Source organism: Anser cygnoides, chromosome Z, assembly GCF_040182565.1.
Source record: "Anser cygnoides isolate HZ-2024a breed goose chromosome Z, Taihu_goose_T2T_genome, whole genome shotgun sequence".
Classification (NCBI taxonomy): domain Eukaryota; kingdom Metazoa; phylum Chordata; class Aves; order Anseriformes; family Anatidae; genus Anser; species Anser cygnoides.
Window position 1 is genome coordinate 18,791,988 of NC_089912.1, and position 15,387 is coordinate 18,807,374.

A 15,387-nucleotide genomic window follows, 5' to 3' on the forward strand; every position below is an offset into this window, starting at 1 on the left:
AAAAAGAACTTTCAGTATTTCAGTAAAAGGTTAAAGGTTAAAAGGTTAAAAGGTTAAAGGTTAAAAGGTTAAAATTCTTACAAATCCAAACTGATAGTGTGGATGTCCTGCCTCAGGACCTCTCATAATCTATTTTCTTTTATAGAATTAGTAATTAATGATTACTATAAGTTAAATTATACAGAAGGCCATGATCTCTTTAGCGGGGGTGGGGGAGGTGGGGTGGCTATTGGATTCTGTTTAATATCTTCCATTCCTGTTTAGCACAATGATACAAATTAGCCACCTGCCTACAACTGGCTATAGTCTAAGCCATTCAGATTTGCAGTATTACTTTTACACAGCCACAGAATCATGCCTTTTACAGCCTGTTCAACAGAACTGAGATCTATGTGTGAAGTGCTTCTTTTCCAGACAAAATAAATTATTTCAAAGGTATTCAAATGTTTTAGTGAAATTACTGCCTTATAATATGAAATTAAATAAAAATATATAATCTAGTGCCTTCATAAAATTTTATGAACCATTAATACTATTGCATTGGGGATAATGTACCATTCCCTTCTGTGTTCTTACTAGTGAGTAGCATGACAATATAGTATTAATAAAACTAATGTAAAGTACATTCAAAGATCCTGAATGTAGAGTGTAACTTATTGAATAAGAGTTCATGAAATAACATTCTGAGTCACTACATGTCTTTCTGCACATCAGCTTTGGAGAGTAAAGCCACCACATTTTTCATTTATTCTGTATTCAATATGTAAAGATGGTTTCTACCAAATAATTCAAAGTCTACAGATTATGTATAAAATTTCTACTCAGAATATTTTCATGTTATTTTATTCTAATTACATGATAGTATCAATTTAATTAACTAGGACTCTGTTAACTATCACTTTCACAAATCAACTAGACATGTCATAATTTATTTTGGTGAATATAAACCCCAAGTCCATGGAAGTCACCTAGCATCTTCTAAGTCTTAAACAGTTGTCCTCAAGAGCATTAGTTACATAATTTAAATTGTTGAATGTTTTCATTATAGTAAAGTCCAAGTCCTTGAAAGTTCTTGAGAAAGAAATGAACAAACCAAATACAAAGTAATGATAAAATTCACTTTAGAGTGTAAAAAGGAACAAAAACTGATACAATGATTCTTGTCTTTATTGGACAAGTATCTATAGTGCAAGCAAAAAGCCATACATTTTGAGCTTCCCATTTCCCATAATTCAGTCATGTGATAATTTCATTAGTAAATATATTCAAAACTTTCATTAGCTTTCTCCAATTCATTGCTGGATCAAATACTGTAACTACTAATGAACACACTCTCAAGAACAAGGTGAATAGAGTTATATTGAAGATTTTATACCTGTAAGCTTTGACAGTTGATTGCAAAAGTTATTTAGCTGACTTAGTGGAACTGGTCTCAGTGGAAAGTAGTTAAGCTTAGATGCCAAAGGTACAGGCTGGTGACACAAAGAAGGCCAAAAACAGTTATTCCACAAACACACTGGGGTGACCAAATGACAAACAGACAAACTTGCAAAACTGAGCACTGTGGCATTTCAGGTCTTATTTGAATCTATTCACAGAAGAAGCACTAACTTCTCTAACTTGAGATTTCTGGAGGTATTTTTCCTGAAAGGATTTTCTGATAACTTTGCAGAATAAATCTTCGCTCCTTATGTAACTCTGTCAGAAGATTTAAGATTTTTGTGACACAAGAGTTCAGATGAAGCAGAAAAATTGGACCATCAATTCCCTGGCTATCAACCATCCTGTACCAGTCCCCACAGATCACTGAAAAAAGCAGTGGTTAAGAAAAATACATGCTTAGGTGCCCACTTCATTAATAATTAAAGTCATTATGAAGTCCCCATAGCTACTTATAATATGGACCCCTGTAGAACTAAATTTTTCAGAAACTTTCATAGCAGGCTGTTGCCATAAACTTTCAAAATATTCCTATGTCACAGTATTGTAAAGTGCCCCAAGCCTATCAGTTCAAACCCCTCTGATTCTTTCTTAATTTGTGTCCACTGTCCCTCTCTTTTGATATTGAACACATTGGCTCTGAGCCAAATAATATGTTAAGTAAAGATGATTGCCTTGAGGTTTTGTGAATTCTTATGTGTCTGATTTTAGCTAAAATCTTATATTTTAAAAGTTCAGACTTTGGAAAAAGTTTGATTGTGTACAGAAACTGAACTCAACTTTACTTTGCATTGATGGATGAATCTCTCTTGATGTCCAAAAGGGACTTACACCTCATCTTCCAAACCAGTACCAATCTCACACTTTGTTGTGCTCTACAGTCTGCTATTTTTATTAATAACAAAAAAAAAAAAAACAAACAACCAAACAAACAAGCCGACAAAAGAAACCAAATCTAAAATAAAAGAAACAAACAAACAAAAACCACAAAACAACTACAAAAGAATATTCACCAGTCCTATGTAATTCTTCATGTCCTTGACACAATTTATTCTACAACTTCACAGCCAGCTTATCTGCCTTACTTTATGCGTGTCACATGTTTTAATTTCTGGTATCTCCCTTTGGCTCTAATACTGTTCAAAACATATTCCTCTCTACTTTACAGTATGTTCCATATATTTGGAAAGCAATGTTGGAGACATCACTTCTCATATATGAAGATTTTTGAATACAACCAAATCAGGTCATTCTAAATAGAGCTAAATAGGAAGGTACAAATCAATGGAGTCAGAGAAGGGATGCTTGTGCCAAAATATAATGTTTTGTTCCTCTTAAAAACAAAATAAATAAAAAATAAAAAGAAAGTAGTTTTATGATGCCTTTTGGTACATAAAAAGGAGAGAAGAACTATAGAAGTATTACATAAATTTGTCTTACAGGATTCATTTTGCTTGTGGCTTCTGTTATGTATTAAGCCATCCTCCTGGGTGGTACTTTACAGTGCTGGAAATTGATTCTTACTTTGTAAGATAATACGATACTGTGTTTTTTGTTTTATGTAGTAAAACAGATAGTTTAATGTTATAATGCCACTAAATGTAAAAAAAATAAAAGGACAGACCAACCCAAAACAACAGACATTTCAGATACAAGAAACAAGAATCACCCCCCTAAAAAAAAAAAAAAATACACAAAAACAAAACAAAACAAAACAAAACTGTAACAACACTAACAAGCCACAAAACACAAATGTCAAAATTCACACACATGCACACAGTGCAATTGAATCCTGAACTGCACTAATGTCTCATTCAAAGATCAGATGGATTTGTTAGCTGATAGTTTATTAGATGAGCTGTGGAAAAAAATAAAAATAAAAAATAAATTAAAATCATCCCAAACCCTATGACTTCATTGCAGATGAAACAAAGCAGTGCATGTATCACTTGCTAAGAAAAACAAGTTCATATCAGTCAGATCAGTGATATTTCTCATTTCTAGCTTGGCGATATCTTACTAATTTTCATGATCTTGTGCTAACTGATGCATGTTATTTGTGCCCACAGACCACTATCTTAATGCATGCCATAGAAAGGTGATTTTAAACTTTATCCTTTGGCTACGCCTGATAAGCTTTGTTTCTTTCATCTCCCTTAAATCAGTCATCATATGTAAATTCTCCTCTGAAGAATTTACTTAAACACAGTTAACAGCCACATCTAATTACCCGTGGTATGTTTAGATAGCACAGAACAACTAAATAAAGGATACAACCTCTCAGCTCGCCTTGTTGAAAGATGGCTTTGTGATGAAGCTATAAAGCATAGTGTTGCAAAAGCATCACAATGTCTGGCATGCAAAGCATCATTACCACAAGTGCACAAAACACTAATGTTACTGAGACACCACTGAAGCAATCTCAGATTTTGTTCTATATCTCAGTTAGATCAGAAGTATTTCACAAGCAGGTAAGAGCTTTGCTTCTTTTCTTCTTGTCTGGGAATAGTTTGTTGCAATCACTTTGGTAATCCAAAGTTAAATTGTCACCACTTCTTGTGGGATCTGGTGAAAATAAACAAAACCAAAAACAATAAAAACAAAAACAAAAGAAAACAAGCAAGCAAACAAACAAAAGGAATCATTTTTGCCTTAGCTTATGGACAACTTGCAATCTGTACACAACAAGGGTGGGAGTATGCACTGCTGTGTCACCAGGATAGTTCATCTCCTATATAACGCAGTTCGTCTCAAGCTCAGTTAAGTAATTCATTGTCCAGTGTCTTGTCTTAAAAATGTCATCTAATACTTAGTCATAGGGACTATTTAAATGATGCTTCTCGTGTTGGCTTCAGATTGCGTTCTGCAATGTGTTTCTGCTGACTTTCAATAACATTGTTTTAAATTGTATAATAATCAATTGCTACCAAGATTAGGTTAAAATGAAGGAGAATGTCCAGCAGTTGGTTCCCATAAAATCTCATTAGTCTCTTCTGATTGTTTTGACATGACTTGGAAGATAACTGTTCATTACCATGCAAATGGAGTTAACCTCTCTTTCTAAGCTAATTGTCATATAGCAGTTTACATTGGAAGTACATGTGGTGATTTTCAAGCCAAACTAATCTTCAAAACCTAAAATTATATGGGAACTAGAAAAAAGACTTCAGATGTAAACTGGCTGAAATATTGAGTATGAAATGTCTCTTTGTCTTCTGTAGGACCAAAGAGAGAAGATTTTGAGAGAAGATATTCGTGCATTATATAATTCCATAGTTAAGGGGGGAAAAATACAGGTCCCTGTTACCATGGATATTTTAGCTGACAGATCAGATTCTGACTGTTTCACACTGAGTAACAAACACAAGGGTTTCTGCTGAAATTGATGAAACTTTATGTAGAACAATACGAATAAAAGTGGCATAAAAAAAAAAAAGTAACAAAATTTGGATAACAACCATACCCAGTATGAGAGAATGAACATTATAGTTTTATATCAAGAAAAATTTATGTTTCTGGAACTTATTATAAAATAAAATTATATAGAGGTAATTTACAGTCTGGAGAAAGGGTTAGGCCACTGACCTCAACAATGGGAGGTAAAAAATAGGAAAATTCCTTTCCTTTTTGGAAAAGACACAGGAACACAATTAACTGAGGATAAAAGTATATTTCATACTCAAGTTTCACTTCCAAAGATGGATAAAAAGCTGCTGCCTTCATAAGAAACAGCTCTGTATACTCTGAGAAACACTAGCCACTGGGTCTTAATGTATCCCAAGCTCCAGCTACCACTGAATTTCTCTGCTAGGGACTGTCACATTTGCAGTCAAAGTATCCAAGGAAAGAAGCATCCTTTTCTGTTGTGTTGGTCCTTGAAGGGTCATGTTTCAAATTGTTACAGTAGGATCAGCCAGAGACTGAAAGAATCTCACAGTTTTGAGTAAAGGTGTATTTTCTGATATTAATAATATATGTGTCTTGAGTCAGTCCAAGACATTACTGACTTACATTAAAGAACTCCAGAAAACAAAAACAAAAACAACACAGCACTTTAAAAGGAGTTCAGAAGTATGACAGTGGGTGAATATCTATAGGATACAACAAATGTGCAGAATGACTGCATTTTAATTAGAAAAAAAGGTAAATTATAAATAGGTAAAACAACAGCACTGGAAACATAACAGTCCACCTGTGTGTTGTGACCTACACTGAAGCTTGAGAGATTTGTTCAAGCTCTTCAGTAAGACAATAACTCATTCCTCTGATATGCAAAAGTGTTTCCATAGTTGAAAACAAAACAAAACAAAACAAAACAAAACAAAACATTGCACTCAACCCTCTCCTGCTCATCATGCATTGTACAGTGCTATGTAAGATTTCAGTGCTGGGACACTGCATTAATAGCATTTCATATGGTGCTGTGTTTCACTTGCAGTAATATATATATATATATATATCTAATTGCTTTGTGCAAGTGTTGGATATATATATTTTTTTTCATTCTAAGCTTTTTCTGCTTTTTGTGAAAAAAATGACACTTTTCAGAGATTTTCCAAAAAGATCTCTCACAAAAAGATTATAGGCATTATAAAAAAACAGAATAAAGCATTTTGGTCCAGGAAAAGACAAAGAAAAAGACAAAGAAAAAGGCAAGGACAAAGACAAAGAAAAAGAACAACAAGGAAAAGACCAAGGAAAAGACCAAGGAAAAGACCAAGACCAGGGAAGGGAAGGGAAGGGAAGGGAAGGGAAGGGAAGGGAAGGGAAGGGAAGGGAAGGGAAGGGAAGGGAAGGGAAGGGAAGGGAAGGGAAGGGAAGGGAAGGGAAGGGAAGGGAAGGGAAGGGAAGGGAAGGGAAGGGAAGGGGGAAGGGAAGGGAAGGGAAGGGAAGGGAAGGGAAGGGAAGGGAAGGGAAGGGAAGGGAAGGGAAGGGAAGGGAAGGGAAGGGAAGGGAAGGGAAGGGAAGGGAAGGGAAGGGAAGGGAAGGGAAGGGAAGGGAAGGGAAGGGAAGGGAAGGGAAGGGAAGGGAAGGGAAGGGAAGGGAAGGGAAGGGAAGGGAAGGGAAGGGAAGGGAAGGGAAGGGAAGGGAAGGGAAGGGAAGGGAAGGGAAGGGAAGGGAAGGGAACTTTGTTATTAATAGACTTCAGTATATTGTGACTAAGTTGCTCATGAAAAAGAGAGAGAAATAAAAAAGAAAGAAAAATAATCTGAGCCATGTAAATTCAAACAAACAAAAAAACAAAGAAAAAAAGGGTGCCAAAAAAAAAAGTGACATTCTGTGATAATCATGTAAGTGGTAACCATAAGGAATGATTCAGAAATACAATATATGACCATTTGCTTCTCAAGTAACCTTATTTATGTGTAATAAAAACTTGAGACAGGGGAAGAACAAGAAGTCCTTTCACCAGTCAGATGAAAAGTCAAAAAAATAACTCAAGAAGTAAATCAGAGCAGCAACTATATCCTGCTGTAATAGAAGAATCCTGATTTCACTCAAAAATACAGCTACGAAAATGGCAAGGCTCATAAATCAAGGAAAAAGTCCAAAGATTGCCAAGCTGATGAGAATGGAAACTAGTGCAGCTGAAAAAGAGCCTCACAATGACTGCACTGTTCAAAGCTCACATTTCTTTCAATTACAGTGTCATGAAAGGTATAAAAAGCAAGGGTATTTACAACAGTCTTATCTAAAGAAACCAGTTTCTGATAAATGCTCCCAGTCTTGGAAAACAAATGAAAATACATTTTGGGTACTAGCTGATTCTAAGGAGGAAAGTAAATAAATACAAGAAGGTAGAAATGGTATGGAACAGAAGAATGGATATGTCAAAATGTAGATGCCATAAAGCTGTGTACCATATTGTGTCTGCAGCATTTAAAAGATGATCAAAAACAGAGTGGAAGGTGGAGAACCTATGGGATAGGCACTTGAGGAAGGATTCAAGTTTGTGAAGCTAATGTAGTACAGCTGGGTAGGCACATGGGTATAATCCTTTTGTGTGGAAGTGCACTTTGTTTCTATTTTATTTTCATAAACCTAACCACCAAAAGAAATTTAAAATCTACAAAAAAGACCATGCAGGTAAAGCTATGGTCATGTGACCTGCAGAAATTGAAGATAATTTAGTTTTTATTCAAAATATTTTAGTTTTGTCAAACCATTGTATTTTCTTCTTTATTCTTCTCAATTTTATTTATTTATTTATTTATTTATTTATTTATTTATTTAATGTTCTTAAAATATGAGATTATATTTATTATTTGTTTCAGAATTTAAGTTCATTACTGCCAAACTTGCTGCTTGAGTTATGCACCATTTCCTCACCCTCAGCTCCCATCCCTCTTCATACTTCATCCTATTATATTTCTTTTACAATGAGCCCACTGGAGTGTAAAAACACTTGGGGCCTCTCTAGGGGTGGTCTTCAGGCACTAGCTACATACCAGTAAAATTCAAATTGCTCCTTGTGTAACAAGTTTGAGATTCCCAAACAAAATGCGCAATTAAATGTGAAAGAGAGCTCCTACAAAATTTTTGATAGCATGGCACATTTGTCACTTAATTTATTTCAGATATCATACAAACTGAGAGAGAACAAAAATCAGGAAGTGCTATTTTGAATGCATGCTGTAGGGCTTCTTTTGAAGTGTTGTAACAAAGCTAGAAAATAGCAAAAGCTCTGTTTTTAAAAAGAGATAAGCAGCAAGGCTGTTTTTTTTTTTTTTCCTTCCTTTTTTACACATTGTTATGTGGCTATATAAAAACAGAAAATTCTATCTTTAGAATAAACATGATATCCAAATATGGAAACAATAAAACTGAAATGTTCAAAACTCTTTTTAGAGTGCAAAGCTGAGCTTAGCCATGATCAGTTGCTTTATGATACTGGTGCTGCGCTGTTTTCAAATGGTCAAACAAACAAACAAAAACCTGCAGCCCATTGCCTACTTAAAGTCTTATCTAGTGGTGGGATTTTAATCTTTTACAAACTTCTACAATTTATTGGTCAATAACCTCACTGTGCTAAGTCATTGTTTATTTTATAAGCTCTCTCCCCAAAAGACTGCAGAATTCAGTTTCAGTCTAAATCCAATTGAAGACATGAGCAATCAGTACAAATAATGAAAATAACCATAAAAAAAAGAAAAAATCAATTCATGTGTGCAAGCCTTTGGTCTTTTAGCTATGACAACTCAGTTCTTGTTTACTCTGCTTTCAGATGAGATTACCAGGAACTGCTACGAATATCAATGAAAGGTTATCATTGTGGGCTAGAAATGATAGCATGAAATTAGGAGTGCATAAAATATAAAATATTTAAAAATTGCAGATTTATCATTTCTAAGTTTTCGATAGATATTAACTTCAATCTGCAAAACTCACTGACTCAATAATTTAATTAAGAGCTGAGTATAACAGTAACAGTACTAAAAGGAATTATCTTTTTAAGGATGGTAGCATTTTCAGGCAAAAACGTAAGTTTTTATAAAAACACATATTATTATACTTCACTAGAATAGCAGTCAGGTTAAATCTCTAGATTAGTTCTAATAATATCTGCTTTCTATTGACAACCTCTCTTCCATTACTTTTTTCTGTGGTTTGTAGGTATGTCATTCAGCACATGAATAAAAATTGCCATCTTATGCCTCTCGATATAGTGTTCAGGCAACAATGAGTGTAGAACTCATCTCACATAAAGTTAGTTCTCTATAAGTTATTCTATAAGACTCCCAAGGTCCTGCTACTGACAAAGGAGGGAGACAGATATTTCCAGACTCAATTGCGGTGTTGGAAGGTATGCATCTAGTAACAGTGATACCAATCAAACTCTGGAGTTGATTACAGCCTGTAAACATAGATTTTCTGTGTTTATATGACATCTGAACAAAATGTAAGAAACAGAATTCTAGAAACAAGTCTAGAAAGAGTCAAATAACAGCAGTCAAAATTTTGATTTCCATTCCACAGATGATATCCCCCACTTATACAGTCAGCCTGCAGCCTACCTGAGGCTAATTAAATGACCTAGCAGCTTCTGTAGTAAAGTCTGTGGAGTATTGCAGCCACTGGATGTGTATAAAAACACATAGTTAGGCCAACAACATCCCCAGTATCCTACTAATTCTCCAAGCTGTTTTCAATCTTGTTTATGAATCTCCATGTGTTAGAAATCTTAGTTCATGTCCAATTCTTAAGCTCTTAAAACAGCTTAGACCTGGGTTTGGCATACCTCTTGGGTCAGCCTCATTTAACCACATCTAGAACAGGAAATTAAGCCTTGCATTCTCAAAGAGAGAAAGCAAAATACCATGGTATTTTCCAGTTAGGTTGTCTTCATCTCTTTTGTTACTGCTATCCCACTTCATAGCAACTAAGAGACAGATAGGACAGAGTGCACAAGGGCAATGGTTTTCAAGAACAGGAACTTAAGTCGAAATTCAAGTCACCCCCTTGGTGAGGAGAGAAATCTGAATCAAAGCCCAAAAAATATCATAACCATCTATCACATAACACTACAAAATAGGTACCCATGTATTAGCGGAACAGAAGAAGGACACTTCTACTTTTTACTTCATAGACTTAGTTGCTTCTTACCTTTTTCTGACACATGGAAAAATGAATTACTTACCTCCAATTCTGGAGATACATGATGGAATCAAAACCTCGGTTTTCACTTATAAACAATGATTCTTCACCTCAGAGTCAAAATGAAAAATGTCAAATACTACTTGAGAGTCCCAATCTTCAGATGCTTATCTGAACACAACGGCAATATTAAACAACAAATGGAAGCAATAAGTATTATCCAGCTATTTCTAGCCTGTTCTGCAAGCATCTATTCTACCTGCAGTGACAGTACAACCCTACATTGACCCTAACAAAACACACACCAGCATGAAGAACATTCACATTAGCTAACCACTGTCATTCTTCTGGAATGATGTAACCTGACAGAAAGGCAAGAGACTAATCTCATAGTGCAGGGACAGATCATTTTCACCCTGACACCAGGACTTGTACTCAGGATAACAGAGGGGCATATCCCCACACAACCCCCTCTGTGTATACTTTGAATAGGTTGCTGCCCTAACACTGTAAAGAACAATGGCTGTAGTATAGAGGATATTGCTGTGGAATGCAGTCATGACATGTTGCAGATGGATTTCTTGATGAGGAGGACTACAAGTTATCTCAGCAATTCCCAGCTTTTCTGTAGTTGAGTTTTGCCACTTCCACCACTTTCTTTTCTTCTACAGATCCAGACTCTTCCTTTTAGTCTTTTGCTTCCTTTGGAAGCACTGTACACATCCCAAAGTGAAATCCATATAATGTCCTTTTGGCCTTGGTTCTGTATAATTCTGTGAATACTTGGATGGTTGATAACTTAACCGATAAGGTTATTGAGTGTACCCTCAGTAAGTTTGAAAACAACACCAAGCTGGGGGGAAGTGTTGTTCTGCTGGAGGGTAGGAAGGCCCTGCAGAGGAACCTGAACAGGATGGGTCGATGGGCAGAGGCAAATGGGATGAGGTTCAATATGGCTAAGTACTGGGTCCTGGCCGCAACAGCCCCATGCAACATTACAGGTTTGGGAAAGAGTGGCTGGAAAGCTGTGGAGAGGAAAAGGACCTGGAGGAATTGGTTGATACTCAGCTGAACACGAGGCAGCAGTGTGTCCAGGTGGCCAAGAAGACCAAAGATATCCTGGCTTGTATCATGAATAGGCCTGCAGGACCAGGGAGGTGATTGTTCTCTATATTCAGATCTGGTGAGACTGCACCTTGAGTTTTGTGTTCAGTTTTAGGCCCCTCAGTACAAGAAGGACATTGAGGCACTGGAGCATGTCCAGAGAAGGGCTATGAAGCTGGTGAAGAGCCTGGAGCACAAGTCCTGTGAGAAGCAGCTGAGGGAACTGGGGTTGTTTAGTCTGGAGAAGAGGAGGCTCAGGGGAGACCTTATTGCTCTCCACAACTACCTGAAAGGAAGGTTTGGGGAACTGGGGGTCAGCCTCTTCTCGCAGGTAACTAGTGATAGGGCTAGAGCGAATGGCCTCAAGTTGTACCAGGGGAGATTTCGGTTGGAAATTAGGAGACATTTCTTCTCAGAAAGAGCAGTCAGGTATTGGAATGAGTTGCCCAGGAAGGCGGTGGCTTCAGCATCCCTGGGGGTGTTTAAGAAATGTTGGATGTCGTACTTAGCGATATGGTTCAGTGGGTGATACTGGTGGTGGGGGGATGGTTGGACCAAATGATCTTGAAGGTCCTTTCTAACCTTAATGATTCTGTGATTCTAAGGTGCATTTAAATAGGGCTTGATATTTTGAGTACATAACAACTCAGTTGCATTTCTCTGTACAATTACTACACACACATACAGACAACAATCAGACACATTAGCCTTCCAAGTAAGTATTTTGCTAACACAGCTCTTATTAGAGTTTGTCTAAGAAACAAATTCATAGGAGGCTTTTTTTTTTTAATTAAAAAGTTGTTGTGTTAAAGGGTGTAGCCAATTAGCCATTGTAAGTCCGGTCACATTCCTGATACTGAACTGTCATGATTATGGATTCACAAATAACATAACACACCCTCACTCTAGTCGCGTTCCATGAATTACCACAGCCAAATTTAAAGAGTTTGGTTGTGATCAATGAGAACTATCATGGCTATGTTCAATGCAATTTAGTGCAATTTATTAAAACCACAGGTACATAGGTTCTTTGTATTGCCAGTGATAAATTCACTGTCTGAAAAGCCCACTCAAATGCCAAAAGTATGAGTAACACAACCTGACCATTAATGCATTAAAAGGCACAAAGACTCTATAGACATTTCTGTTTCTTGGGAAGGGACTTGGTATAACCAAGTGTTCAAATCCTACCCAGAGGTGTCCCAATGAGACACTCAGCCCATCGACTGATCCCAGAAGTCGCAATGATTCGAATCTTCCCAAACATTCCCTCTCTCCTAAGCCAATTTATATTATTATCTATATTTTAGGTGGAGCTTGAGTGACCCTAGTCATACATATCTTGGTTACGATTGGTGCAGTTTTCTTGTTTTTGTTTAAAGGTATAGGCTCTGAGAAATTCAGAATGTGTGCTCCATGAGGGTTGGTTGCACCTTGGATTTAGGTAGCTTTTGGGATGGAGGCATGTTTTGGTATTATGATGATATTATAATGAGCAGAGTTCATTATAGTACAACATTTTGTCAAAAACATGACAAGTCATTGGCTCAGGGTAGCAAATGTGCAGCTTATCGGTCTCAGTGTGCATAAGAACAATCAAGGTCCCATCTTGTCACAGAGCCTAGCTGCGTTGTCTCCACTCCTCTACACTCCATACCGTTCCTTAGAGTCAGCACATCAGGTTCCCCCAGTGTGATTAACATTGAAGGTCAGAGGTCTAGGGAACTTCTGTGTAGTGCAGCTAAACTCCACCCTGGAAGCTTCTTCAATGCTGTACACATTCTTTAAATGTGAACATCAAAATTTCCAAGTCAGCTTAGGCGATTATTCCACAAAAGTGAGACAAATATTTTCAAGAACAATACCTAAGTAGTATGGTAATTATATTGAATTAGTCATAACAAATAATTATAGTGCACATAGTTATGTAGGAAGAAGGAGAGTCTGTCCTTCAAGTATTTATTATTTTATTTCCTGCATGTCGCAGAGTACTACTCTGCTGCACAGATAACTGTCGTTTTGTATTTCATTTAAGATACTGAATGTCATGGAACAAAATATAATTCTTTCCCGACAGAGGGTTTTACAGAAATCTTTGTGTGTGTGTGTCGCAAGTTTCCAGAAATGACTTCCAGGCACTGCATGTCTTCAGTGGAAACAAAACTCTGCTGGTACATAAAAAATCTCTTCTTTTATGCATTTCTTCATTTGCTCTCTAGAGTGTTGCCAGAATAGATTTATGGTAGTTAAATCATTGTAAACTAGTAATCAGGTAGAAAAGATTAAAAACTTCAGGGAAGATAAGCCCTGTGGTTAGTCAGGAACACTGAGTAGAAACATACTCCTGTCTCCACATAGCTGCATTGCTACATGTCTACCTCAGAAAACACAGAAATTGAAATACACTGTTTTTCTTAAAGGACTGTTTACATTCTCACCTGTTCTCCCTGCAGGATCTGAGCATGATTCTTGCCATCTGAGAAATTATCTTTCAGGGGATTTCCAGTACCTAAAGAGGGCCTATAGGAAAGCTGGGGATGGACACTTTATCAGGGAGTGTAGTGATAGGGCAGGAAGTAATGGTTTTAAACTAAAAGAGAGGAGATTTAGATTAGATATTAGGAAGAAATTCTTTACTATGAGGGTGGTGAGGCACTGGAACAGGCTGCCCAGAGAAGCTGTGGATGCCCCATCCCCAACAGTGTCCAAGGCCGGGTTGTATGAAGCTTTGAGCAACGTGGTCCAGTGGAAGGTGTCCTGCCTATGGCAGGATGTTTGGAACAGGATGGTCTTTAAGTTCCCTTCCAACTCAAACCATTCTATGATTGCGTGATTCTGTGACTCAAGTCACAAGGCAACCCTTCCTCACTCAGCCTCTTCCAGTGTTACTTTGGTGCCTGGGAAAAATATTGTCTATAAATTTACATTTTTGCTCATTCTAAGTAAGGTAACCTTTGACCACAATGCACCTTTTTGTGTTTATGAAAAATATAACAGTGGTTCTTATCAGCTGTACTGTAAACTGAGAACTACATCAACGTACTTCTTTCAGTGGCATATCCATCCCTAGAATGCGTATGTTTAACGTCTCTACTGAAAACCAGCATCCATGCAAATATCCTAAACATGTACCTGGATTTCATTTTTAGCTTACAGAACACAAAATTATCGTCTCTTGTTTTACTGAAGCAATCTACTGTATATGAAAAGACTGTTGTTAGTGATATTACATTGTATATCAAGGCAAGTATTTTAATTTTCAAGAATTACTAGCTTAAATCATTGCTCATGGAGGATTTTTTTTTCTCATTTACTAATTGACTGTACTCTGCCTCAATTTTCTATTTTATTGTTATGACCTTAAGTAGTTTCCCAGTTGTAATCTGCTGAGATGTCTCTTTTTGCAAATGTAGCATTTTCCCTATGAAAAGACACTTAACCATTTCAGAACAGTACACACAACATTAAGGTTGTAATAGAATGTCATTTTATTCTCAAACCCACACCATCAACTTGACATACTCTGTGTTTGCTGTAACTCCAATCTGCTCATTTCAGTAAGTGGCATGATCAAGGGCAGATCTCTACTACTGAATTGGCTAAAATTCTCAGACTAGGATTTGAATTCACACATCTGGTCTTAATTTTGGCTAACCCTTTTGGTCTGTGACATAGTTTATTTCTAAAAGAGATTTCAATTTATCTACTCAGTGTCATTTCTCTAGTCCAGATATTATTGTTCAGCTCAGGTAGACTAAAATGCCAGAGATCACAAAAATGGGTTACATTCATATTGTTGTTTGTGCTGACATTTGGGATGTTAACCTCAGTTTAACAGTGTTCCATGTTAAAATGTCCAAAACAACCCTCAATTACTTTTCAATCTTGGCACAAATTCATTTATATATCTGAATTACAAATATTATCCATAAGTGTAAGCTTGTTACCTGTAGTTGACGGCTACATGGATAAAGAGAACAGAAGGACACCAGTGGTGATACACTCAGCTTAAAAGCAATACATTGCACCTGACAGTTCTGTTTTTCCTAAACTGAGCTGGCAAGAACATATCTAGAAGTGAAATATGGAGTAGGACTCACCTCCTCTAACTTCAGACGTATGATTTTTTTTTTAGAAGTGTGTTAGAAGTTTAGATGTTATAGACACCTACCTCTAGGTTAGTAATCTAGATACCATTTACAGCCAATGGAGAAAAATTGGTATGTCTAGAATGTAATTTATCTCATC